The sequence below is a fragment of the Eubalaena glacialis genome, chromosome 1, assembly GCF_028564815.1.
Source record: "Eubalaena glacialis isolate mEubGla1 chromosome 1, mEubGla1.1.hap2.+ XY, whole genome shotgun sequence".
Classification (NCBI taxonomy): domain Eukaryota; kingdom Metazoa; phylum Chordata; class Mammalia; order Artiodactyla; family Balaenidae; genus Eubalaena; species Eubalaena glacialis.
The window spans coordinates 239,963,493-239,972,336 of record NC_083716.1 but is presented as its reverse complement, the minus strand read 5'-3'; the positions used below and the strand labels follow the sequence as shown (position 1 = coordinate 239,972,336).

General features: G+C 59.0%; 1 protein-coding gene across 2 annotated transcripts in view; it reads left to right on the top strand.

The window, feature by feature from the left end:
• Window positions 1–462: 462 nt before the first annotated feature.
• KIF1A (kinesin family member 1A) overlaps window positions 463–8,844 on the top strand; it is a 91,894-nt gene continuing 83,512 nt past the window's right edge. For both annotated transcript variants that reach the window (XM_061189143.1, XM_061189134.1), the window contains exon 1: window positions 463–547. The gene's annotated coding sequence lies outside the window, so the exon portion shown is untranslated. The remainder of the gene's footprint in view (window positions 548–8,844) is intronic.

Sequence of the window (8,844 nt, the reverse complement as noted above, 5' to 3'; positions counted from 1 at the left end):
AAGTCAGTATCCCTACCACCCCCGACAGCCCCTCCATGGTGCAAGGAAGGAGGCCACCCGAGTTTTGTCCCTCCGCGTCGATGCGTTTGTACTGCTGGCATCGCGGGTGGGGCAGGTGAAGATTTCGTGGTATCACTTGAAAGGAGTCCGAGTGGGGGAGGGCCCGGCGCGCGGGGTCCGTGGGTAAATTCGGGGGCGGGGCGGGGGGGCCCGGGGCTGCGCCAGGGGAGGGGGCGGCGCGTCCGGGCCCGGGTGTCGGTCCCCCACTCCCCCACCTATCGCACCGCGGTGTCAGCGGTGATGTCACAGCCCGGCCCCAGCCCCGCGCGACAAACCAGCTGGCGGCTGGGGCTTGGGCGCCGCGCGCAGCCAACCAGCGCGGCGGGAGGGGCGCGGGGTGGGCCGGGCCGGGCCGGGGGCCCGCAGCCGTCACGCGGTGCCGCCGTCAGAGCGCCGAGAGCAGCCCGGGAGCGGCAGCAGCTCCGCGCTCGGGGACCCGCGCCCATGCCCGTGCTCATGCCGGGCCGCCGCCAGTGACGCCGGAGAGGTAGGGCCTCGGCTCTCCCGGCCTCCCGAGCCCCGCGTCCCGAACCTGCACCCCGCATCCTGCACCTGCATCGACTGCGCCCCGGGGCGGGGAGCTCGCGCCCTGCGCTGGCGTCCTCTTCTCGGCCAGAGGCGCTGGCGCCGCGCGGCCCCTTCCCTTCCCCCGACCCTCCCCCGTCCCCGCGGAGAACAATGGTGCAAATTCAGGGGTGTCCGCCCTTCTTTAGCAGCTGAGCAGGGCCCTCTGGAAAGGCCCCTCCGTTGCGGCCCCGGCTGCAGGGGGACTCTTGTCTGGGATGGGCGGGGGTCGTTACGGGGAGGGCGCAGGCAGCTGGCTGCATCTCGAGACACCCTCCCCCCCTTCCCCGATCTTCCCCTCCCCTGGAGTGGAGCCATTCCTAGGGATGCGGCCGGGACTGCGACCGGACCGGCGGGGGGAGGGGAGGGATGGAGAAAAGGCGAGAGGATGCGGATGGGGCATCCGGGAGGGGGCGCGACTGCAGCGGCCGGGCGGGAGGGGAGGGCACTCAGGGCGGCCGGGCGCGAGCAGAGGCCCTGGTCCCCGGGGTGGGGGAGGGCGGATGCTGGAGCCAAGAGCCAAACAGGCGGGCAGGCGGGCGAGGCGGGCGGGGCGGGCGGGGGCTGCGGCGGGAGGGCTGGGCCGCCAGCTTGGTGCGCACCTCCGAGACTGCCCATCGCCCCACCCCAAGTCGCGTCCTCCTCCCAAGAGACCCCTTCTCCCTTCCAGAAAGACCCACGGTTTGGGAGGGGCCGCCTGCGGACGCGGCCTGCATCCACGCAGCCAGCGCCCCAGTAACAGGTGTGGCCTGCAGGAGGGGAGGGGGCTGCGGGGCCGCGACGTCTCGGCTGGCGGCGCTCCCCAGGCGCCTGGGCTCGGATGACAGGGACACTGCAGCTTAGACCCTTTCGCTAGTCCTTTAAGCTACCTCTCGCCCTTACTTCCCCTCCAAACCCACCGCGCAGCCCTCGCGGCGGGCAGGGAGGGTCCGCAGTCTGCCTGGCGCTGGGTGGGCTGGGGGATCGCGGGCCGCAGGGGCGGAGGGGGGAGGGGAAGGAGGGAATGCCAAGTCATGGGGCCTGCCTGGCGCGGGCGCGACATCGCCCCGGCGCGGACCCGATGCGCGCCCACGTTCCCGGGAAGAGGGACTTTCCCACAGAGACCCGCGGACCCCTCCCCAAGCGGCCGCCCCCTCCAGGGGATGCCTGCATTGCTGGGATAAAGGCCTGTTAGAGCAAAGGATTGGATCTTGCGGCTTCGGAGAGGAGGTGGTGCGGAGGGGCCCCTGCGGCGCAGGGCTGTCCCTGTCCTAACCCTGGGGAGTCAGCGCGACACAGCGCGCGCTCCTGCAGGACAGTCACACCTAACCCACCCTCCCCCTGCTCTCGAGCTGGCTGAGGGCCCTTTACCGGGGCAACCGTGCCCATCCCCCTCTCGGTCTGAGAAAGCTGCTGCAGGTTTGAAGGGAAGCTCTGGGGTCTGGAGTGGGGGCTTGGGGCTGTACCTGCGGCGGCCATTTTGCAGGTGTGGTCGGCCGCCCGCCTTGGCTGAGCCTGAGGGATGGGGGGAGTCAGGAATGAAGGAGGTGTGGCATTTGCCGTGGGTTACAGTGTCTGCAGTGTAGGGTGAAGGGTGCTGCCAGGGCAGGGCCAGGTCTCAGGACTGCACTTGGTTGGGGTCGAGATCCAGGAACCTTCAGGGGCTGATGCTTGCAAGGAGGCCACTGGCTGAGAGACCCAGACGGGGTGGAGGGGACAGTCAGTCTCTACCTGGGTGTGAAGTCTGGTGAGGGTACTGGGTCGAAGCCAGGGAAGGGACTAGAAACTCCATCCCATGCTCTGCCCGGATCTGAAGCTGAGCAGGGAGTTGCCTGTGGGGTGCGGTCCACAGGACACAGGGAGGGTCAGGTGTGCAGTCAGGGCCCCTCAACCCCAAGGCTCCCAGGGAGGGCCCCTTTGAGGAGGGCCTGCCAGATGCCTGCTGTATGTCCACCCGCTGGGTGCTACCCCTACTGAGTGTCCTCCCTTCCACCTGCCCCCGCTGGAGTGGCCCATAGACTGCCCGTCCTGGGGCCTCCCGATGGGCCAGCCAAGGCCAGGTGGAAGCTGAGGCTCTGCCTAAAGCCCGGAGGTGGTGCTAGCCGGGATTCACACCCAGACTCACTGGGCGCAGGGGGCCCAGCCACCCAGCCTTGTCCCCCTTCAGTCCCCCTGGTGTCACCACTGCTGACCCAGGGCTGACCACGTCCTTTGGACGCAGAGCAGGGAAGTCCTCCCATGGGCTCTGTGGAGGGTGGGATGGGGTTGGGGGAGGGACCGGGAGTGGGGGGACAGACATGGGTGGGAGGTGGAGATGGGGGGGCGTAGCCTCAGGAGAAGGCCTGGAAGGGGTGGGGCAGTCTTCATAGGCCCATTCAGCTCAAATAGTCCAGCCAAGTTGGGTGAGCTGGGCGTGGCAGGGTGGGGGGACATTCTCATGGGGTCCTGCTGTCACAGGATTGGGGCCCGTGGAAGGGCTACCAGCACTGGGAACCCCACCCTGGACTTTAGGATTGACTGACCACGGCCTGTGCTCAGGCCTGCCAAGCCCTTCAGACCTGAGACCCTCCTGAGTCTGGAGTGGCCTGGGCTGCCTCCCCTGGGATGGAGAGTGGCTGGCCAGGGGTCACTCCACAGCGAGTGACCCCCAGGACGAGTGCGTGGCTGCCCTCCTGCCCAGTCCCGCGTGCTCCCTAGAGCACTCCCCGTTCAGTATTCTTAGGCCCAAAGGACCGGGCTCACCACCCCTACCCAGGTGTGCCACTCCCGCTGTCTCCCCTGCCCATACCCCGGAGCACCTCTGAGAATGCTGGAGGGGCTGGACCATGCCCTCCCCCAAACCTCTCGGCTCTGCCAGGGTGCCCAGGGGCACCGCCAGGCTGCTGGGCCTGCTCAGTACTCTGTTCTGTCCAGTTAGCTGATGGAACTCTTCCCACCTGGCCTCACCCTGCACGGGCAGGCCCAGGGCAGGGGGCGGGGATGGGGTTGATGGCAGGTGTGTGTCACCGTCCCACCTGTTCTAGCAGGTTTGCTGAGCACCACCGGGGTCCTGGCTTCGGGCCGAGGGGCGCTGGCTGACCCCAGGCTCCCCCAGCGCCCCACCCCAGAGTAATGGAGACGTTGAAAGAGTGGAGGGTACGGTCAAGGTCAGCGGTCAGCTGAGGCTGAGCCTCCTGACCCCTCTGGGTTTTTCCCCAGACCCTCCTGCGGGCTTTGACCTCCCCCGACACACACCACCCTGAGACTGCTCCCTCCCAGCTGCCCCCCTGCTTGCCGGAAGCCGCTCCCCTTGCAGCCTCCTAGGTGTCACCCCTGGGATTGGGAAGGACACACCGCCTGGGTGGCTGGGCCTCGCTTCTGCCTGCTGCCTCTCTAATGCCTCTGCTGGATTTAATCTCCTAATCCTGTCCTTGTGTCTGGGCCGGCTGAGCCCTGGTTCCCCTGCCCCCGCCTCATCCCCCGCTCAGGAGCCCCAGGGGTGGGGAAATGCCCCCCCGCCCCTCCCTCTACCTGGGTTTCAGGGCTCCCTGGGGTCTGGGGAGGACAAGCCAGGACCCCCCCCAGCCCTGGCCTCCTGTTCTCACTCCTCACCCTTACCCACTTGGCCCTTGGGCTGACTGGAGCCGCTACTCGGATACACACACAGACACACAGAGACTCACACACACGCTCACACAACACTCTCACACACACACAGACACACACACGCACACACACTCACACATTCACATACACACATTCACAATCACACCCACTCACACATTCACACATTCACACACACGCTTTCACACACACACATTCACAATCACACACACATTCACAATCACACATTCATAATCACACATTCACACACACACACACACACACTCACCCATTCACACACACGCTCCCACACACACTCACACACACAGATTCTGCAGCCCTCGCCCGGCTTGTTCCTGCCTGGTCCTCTCTCCCCTGGAGCACTCCACATGACCCCCCACTGTGAGGTTCCAGCCCCGCTCCAGTGCTGCCAGCACCTTGAAGCCTGCCGTAAGCACCCCTGAGGGCCACCCCACCCCACGTAGGTAGTTTGGGGGTCAGTGAGGAGGAAGTGAACACTGATTAGGGGCAGACTGCATTGCACACCTCCGTATGCCCCCTTGTCCGTGCTCCCAACACCTCAACACGCAGGTGGCATTGCCCCCATTTTTCAGATTTGGAGGCTGAGGCTCCTGAGAAAGCATGTGACTTGTCACAGAGGACCTGGGATTCCACCCCAGCTGCCTATGACTCCAAAAACGTTGCTCTTCTAGCACTTTCTGCTCCCCCCCACCCCCACCCCATTGCCACCCCCTCCCATGCCAGCACAGTGCCTTACACGCAGTGGCCACTCAGTAAATGCCGGTTCCTTGTTGGGCCAGTGGCTTTAGCCCAAGGAGTTCGTTTCCTGTGGCCCCAGGGCGAGCAGCTGCCTCTCTGTCAGGGGTGGGGTTTGTCTGTGTGTCTCTGTGTTTCCATCAGGGCCTGCCAGGGCTCCTGAAATGCAGCTCTGGGATAAGGGTGGGGACTCCCCAACTGCTCCTGTAGGCCCAGCTCCCTACAGGCCCCCTCCCCTAGCCCAGCCTCTGGCCTGTCCTCAGGGGTGTCAGGAGTCCTGGCCCCCCACCCCAGTCTCAGCCCTGCAAGTAACACTCAGGTGGTCCTCAGTTTCCTTCCCCATCTGTCATCAGCTCAAGCCAGGATGGTGAGGGGCAGGGCTTGGTCATCAAGGCCCAAGGCCTGTGGGTCAGTGGGGACCATGCTTCTGGGGGGCCGTCATGGGGCTGGGGCAGAGGGTGACTCAGCTGCTAGTGTCATCTGGTCTTCACTCTCCACCTGCTTCTGGGGCCAGGGCTATACCACGGCCGAGGCCGTGCCCAGGAGGGTGGCAGCTCCAGGATGAGCAGTGGTGCGGTGGGCCAGGCCCAGATCAGGGGCGATCTCAGCTGTCCCTTTCTTGTACTGAATGCATTTCTTTCATCCTCACCTTCCCCCAGCTTCTCAGTCACATTGTCTCTTCTGCTGAGTCCCCTCTTTCCTGGGGCTCGCACCCCCGGAAGCCATCTCCCTCCTGCTGCTTGCTGCATCCCCTGGGCTGGATTCTCTGTTCGCTGCGCCCCGGAGCGGCTTCTTTCTTAGTTTCCTGTCTTGTTTGGCTCAAGCACATCCTTGTGTGACATCCTAAAAAGGGTGATGAGTCCTTGGCTTCTTGAGAGTGTCTTTGCTCTGTCCTCACGCTGGGTCGATGCTTTGTCTGGGGGCACTTTTTGTTGGTAAATCACTCTGAAGCCTTTGTCATCGTCACCTTCTGCATCCAGTCACCTGTGAGAAGTCTTTGTCAGCAGCTCGACTTTCCTCCCTGAAATCTTTTAGGATCCTTTCTTCATCCGTGGACTCCTGACCATCCATGCAGTTGGGTTACATGTAGGTTTATGTATTTATTGGTGCTCAGTGGGACCTTTCAACTGAAGACAAGCTCTATTCTTTCATCTGTTCATGTTTCTTCCCTTTCATTTTTTCTGTTTTCCTCCTTGAATTCAAGCATTGGTCTTCTGGGTTCTGGCCTTTTCTCTCATTCTATCTCCTCGTTTATGTCTTATTTTCTGGACAAGTTTTGGACTTTATTTTCGAGTTCTTTGGGGAAGTTTTGTGTTTCAGCATTTACACTGTTTATCTCTAAAAGAAACATCTTCCTTGTCTCTAAGTGTTCTCGTTTCTTAGCATCCTGTTCTTGTTTTGAGAATGTAGCATCTTCTTGAAACATTCTGAGTAAGTTTATAAAGGTTTTTTGTTGGTTTGCTTGTTTTTGCTTGTGGTTTACCTCTTTCTCACAGGACTTGTTTTCTGCTGGTTTACTGGTCTTTCACGTTGAAGCCGTTGGGAGGCCTGCTGGGTAGTGGAAGGGTTCCTGCGATCTGGGTGGGATTCCGACTGGAGCCGAGTGTGGGGTGGGGGGGGTGCCCAGTGGCAGGTTTGTGGGAGCCGGATGCCAAGCTGTGCCCCCAGCGCCAGAGTGCGGGGGGCCAGCATCCACATCGAGGACCTCACTCTTGCCTGGTGTTTTCTTCCATTTCTGTAGGGAAGAGCCTCCTACCTTTTGCCTGAGGATTTGGAAGCCACGGCCCTCTGTGAAGAGGGGGCAGGGAAAGGGGTGAGGGTTTCACCATCGAAGTGGTGGTTCCACAGGCAGACTTGCACCCAGGGCCCCTCTTCAGCCTCACTCCCCACTCCTGCCCACCACTGGGTCCATGAGCCCTCAGCCTAGAGCCCCCGGAGGCCCCCGCTATTGTGCTACAGAGGACCGCTCCCCTAATCCTCATGGAGTCGGGGGAGGGCCTGTCTTACCCACTTTGCACATGGGGCCACAGAAGCATGCAGAGTTCCGGCCGCGCTGCTGACATCCTGGAGGTCCACATTGAGGCCTTGGCCCCAGTCGGTTGGACCCCTGACCAAGGGTCTCCCCGCCACCCTGAATTCGGCGTCAGCATTCTCAGAACTCCATTGTTTACCCCTGGGCTCTCAGTAGTGTTGCCAGGAGTGTGAGGCTCTACTGGCTGATCTCACTGTGTCCACTTGTCTGCACGTTGCTGCCTGAACCATGTTTGTGAGATTCCCTAGGACGCTTCATTCATTTTTATGTCTGGATGGAGCTCCTGTGTGACTGACTGGTCTCCAGCTGGGGGGCATTTAGGTGTCTCCATTCCCTCCATCCCAACTCCTGGGCTCATGCACAACATCTCTAGTTGCACAGCTGCTGGCCACGTGGTCTGCAGCCTTACAAGAAAATTGCCGTGTTGTTTTCAAAGCGGTTGAACCAATGAACTTTTCCCAGGTGATCTGTAAGTTCCTGTTGCTGTATCCTTATAACAGTTGGGGTTGTCAGACGTTTTAATGTTGTGATCTGTTGGGTATGGTTTTAGACAACACTTTGTTAATTACTATTGTGGTTCAGTATCTTGTCCTGTAATTTGCCTGTTCATATCTTTTTGCGCATTTTTTCTTTTGTGTCTCTTTTCTTTGATTTTGTCTGTTCTTTATATGTTCTGCACATGAATCCTTGTTGATCATATGTGCTACAGACATCTCTGGGCTTCTCTTCACCCTTTCAATGGTATCTTGATGCCTGGACTTTTTCTTTTGGTGTCTTCCGTGGGCTTAGAAATCCTTCTTAAAGGTGAGCATGGAGATAACAGTGTTCGGTTTCTTCCAAAACTTTGTTGTTCACATTTAGGTCTTCAGTCTGCATGGAATTTGTTTTGGAATAAAAAGGGATCTAATTTTGTATGACTGGCCAGTTGTGTTAGTCTGTCTTAGTCTGCTATAACAGAATACCACAGACTGGGGGGCTTAAAAACAACAGAAACTAATTCTCACAGCTCTGAGGCTGGAAGTACAAGATCAGGGCACGAGCTTGGTCCGGGCGCAGCATGGTCGCGGTACCAGTATGGCCAGGTTCTGGTGAGAGCCTTCTTCTAGGTTGCAGATGGCTGACTCAACTGTGTTTTCACATGGCTGAGAGCAGAGAGAAGGAGCAAGTTCTCTTGGGACCTTTATAAGGGCACTAATCCCATTCATGAGGCTCCATCCTCATGACCGATAACCTCCCAAATGCCCCGCCTCCTAACACCATCACACTGGAGGGTAGGGTTTCAACATAGGAATTTGGGGGGGACACAGACATTCAGTCCATGACACCTGTTTTCTCAGCATCACTGGTTCAGCACCCCTTTCTCTTCTCATCAGCCTGTAAAGCCTCCTTGTCAGATGTCAGAAGGGCTGTATATGCAGGTCTGTTTCTGGGGTCCCTTCTGTTACAATGGTGATGACTTACTTGTCCCAACCACCTTGTCTTAATTACTACAGCTTTATATTAAGTCTTGTTATCAGTGGGGCCTGTTGCCTTCTACCTCTTGTGTTTCTTCAAGCTTGTTATTGGTATTTGTAGTATCTTAATGCCATGTAAATTTTTAGAAGCAATCTGCCCAGTTTCACAAAAAGACTTGTTTGTGCTTTCGTTTGAAATTACATTGAATGTTTTGATTCATTTGGGTGAAAATAAACATTTTTAAGACATTTAAATTTCTTTTTCATGAACAGGTTGTAGTTCTTCATTTATTTAGATTTTCTATAATGTTTTTGTAAAGTTTAAAAGTTTTCTTCATAAAAGTTGTATGTATCCTTTGTGACATTTATTCCTATGAAGGTATTTTATATTTTTGG